The sequence below is a fragment of the Gavialis gangeticus genome, unplaced genomic scaffold (genome assembly GCF_001723915.1).
Source record: "Gavialis gangeticus isolate Ggan-Ray unplaced genomic scaffold, GavGan_comp1, whole genome shotgun sequence".
In the NCBI taxonomy this organism is placed as follows: domain Eukaryota; kingdom Metazoa; phylum Chordata; order Crocodylia; family Gavialidae; genus Gavialis; species Gavialis gangeticus.
The window spans coordinates 4,906,821-4,909,787 of NW_017729022.1; the positions used below are offsets into that span (position 1 = coordinate 4,906,821).

General features: G+C 41.8%; 1 long non-coding RNA gene across 1 annotated transcript in view; it reads right to left on the minus strand.

Annotated features, from left to right (window-relative positions):
• The window catches only part of LOC109296998, an 18,410-nt gene extending 16,142 nt beyond the window's left edge, over window positions 1-2,268 (minus strand). The window contains exon 1 of the long non-coding RNA XR_002097134.1: window positions 2,258-2,268. This is a non-coding gene — a long non-coding RNA (uncharacterized LOC109296998). The remainder of the gene's footprint in view (window positions 1-2,257) is intronic.
• Between the last annotated feature and the right edge of the window lie 699 nt (window positions 2,269-2,967).

Sequence of the window (2,967 nt, forward strand, 5' to 3'; positions counted from 1 at the left end):
GGCCCCAGCTGTTGGGATGGCTGGTCCAGGACATCACTTGCTGTAGTTTGTCACTAGCTGAGCACAGGTGGGGGTTTATGCCAGCTTTGCCTTATGTCAGGCCTGTCCAACATACGGCCCGCGGGGTGATAAAATATGAATATGGCTTGCCGGCCCACTGGGTGATAAAAAGTTCATGATCCGGCCCCACATTCAAAAAGGTTGGACACCCAAAGGTTGGAATAGACCAAACCACTTACTCAAAAAGCTGTGTGGATCCTCAGTGAGGATTACCTATAGTTTCTTTTTGTGAGCATTCATGGGCTGCCATGTTGCAAATAAACACTAGCACATTCCATAAACTTGGGGCATAATCAATTATAAGAATGATGAAGAAGAATATACCCTTGACAATCATCTTTTGGACTCTCTCAAAAGCTGCTTGACAAGTTTTCTTAGCTAAAACATGATCTATTTAATATTCACCATTAAAGGCGTTTTCCAGTTGACTGCCATATGAACACATTTTCAACCTGAATAAAATGTGGGAAAGTGTACTGAGGAAGAAGTTTAGCCATGTAGGAACATTACACTGTGATGCTTGGCTTGTTCCCTGGTCAAATGACAGACAGGTCTTAACCCTATGAAATGTAAAGAATGACATATAGGAAGTGCAGGTGGAACCTGGTCTAGTGAGTATAATTTTGATCATTCTTGTCATTGCAGGATGATCTTGGAACCAATCTCTGTTCCTTATTCAGCAAACTTACTGCATCTTTCAGTGTTGACAGGTAAATGCTATACTGCTCTGCAATGTCTAAAGCCATATAAATTATTGTTGCAAATTTCAGCACCATGTTTGCAATCAAATCACTATCACCTGTAACAATAACAAGCATTTCTCACTTATTCCTACATGATAGATGTGAGGCAGCTGACCTAAAGAATTATAATTCAGTCCATTCCCTATAGGAACAAAAAAGAAAAAAACACAACCCACAGGTCCATACATATCCAGACAGGCATATTTTCTAGAAGGTAGAAAAATATAAACCCAAAGTTTAAATCACTAGAATCATGTTGCTTCCTCTTCCCAACTCTAGACAACTTTAATAATTGAAAAACAAAATTACAAGACCTGGAGACTGCCATCTTGCTAGCATCTATCTTGTTCTTGTACAGGCAGGATCCTATGGATTGCAAAAGATGTTACTCTAATTTTATGAGATCTCTAGTATTACTCCCTTCTATCACATCTTTTGTCTTTATCTTACAAAATATTCATGAATATGGAAAACAGCTAGTAAAGTCTAACCAGAGAACTGTTCAGTGTTTAGTGTATTGACTCGGTACTAGAGAGATCTGAATTTAATTCCCAGCTACAAACCTGGAGGGGTGCGGGAGAAAGGGGAGAGGGTGGAAATTAGGCTTGCCACTCCAGAAAGGATGTGTTGCAAGGCACTTAAAGATCATTCAAGTTGTAATGCTTGCTTCTTTGTGTTCAAATATTAGTCATGAGTAGATACTGTAACATCTGTAAGGGCTGCTTGGAAACCTCACCTACTCTAGAATGTGGCTGCCCACCTCCTAAGTGGGATTCATCAGTGTGAACTCTTCATTAAGCTATTCCATGGACTGATGTAAATGGAGTCTGGCCCACCAAATTCAATCATATATACTCCCAAATATAGTTCCAGGCATGATCTTGCAACTAAGATGCAAGGATTCTGGTGTACAAGTGAAAGCAGTGGAGACAGGAGAACACACAATAGATAGTACTGGTGGCATCATAGGAGTTTTTGAGGGAAATGGGCAAGTGAAAACAGAGGCTTCCCCTTATCTGTGCTCCCAGACTTTTTTGGAAGAGCAGAGAGCAAAGCAGTAGTATCTTAGGTTTGAGGGGATCTAGGAGAGATTTGGTTTTGGAAAATAAGTTGTGATTTTTGTAATTTAAAAAAAATTACAAGCATCTGTAACAACAGATGAGGGGACTGGACTCAATGATCTATAAGGTCCTTTCCAGCCCCTAACAATCTATGAATCTAACACTGGCTGTGCATATTTTAAATAAGGTGCAATTAATGAAATGGGGAGGATCCAAAAAAGTAATCATGTCCCCTTCCTATTTGATCAGCCCTACCCTACAAGCGTGTGTGTGTACATATATATATGTTAGACTCTGTGCATGTGTGTGTATACACACACACCCCAACAATTTCTTTAAAAGATTGGTAATGTTTTTAAAAAATGGTAAAAATGTCTCCATTCAATCTGAAACAACTGTATTTGAAACCAGTTTTGAACCTGTACCTCCCTGTAGTGCTTATAAAGGCAACTTTGCAGTATGGTCCTATACAATGCTGTTATCTCACAAGATGGAACCATATTGCAACAAGCAGCTTTGCCCCTAGTATAAAATGACAAAAAAAAAGTTCAGGACAGCTAAAACACTGCTGCTTCAAGCCTCATCTGCTGCAGGGCTCACAGCAGGAACAGCACTGCTACCACTCCAAGGCCTGTAGCTGACAAGGCTCGCAGAGAGGGCAGCGTTCTCCCACTGCAAACTGCAGGGCTGAGGAAGCTGTCCCCCTGCAAGCCTGCACCTTCCAGGACTGGTGACGGAGCAGTGTTCTCCTTGCTGTAACCACTGACGCTGATGAGGCTCAGACCCGGGACAGCTCTGGAAACACTGCTGCTACCATAAGCCTCATTAGCTGCATTGATTGCAGTGAGTGGTGCAAAGCCGCAGTTGATGGGACTCCCAGTCACAGGGTGGCACTTAGCCACTCATTCGATTCATAGTGTCATTAGAATAAGCTACTACCTTGGAGAACACATCTCTTACCCATTGTCTGCCTCATCTTATTTTCACTGACTTTTTTTTACATGCATACTGGCCTCTGGCTTCTTTACTAGTCCACCCAGGAAGACTGCAGATGCTTCCTCAGCCAGATAGCTACAACCTATGCCCCTAACACCAGCAGAGCC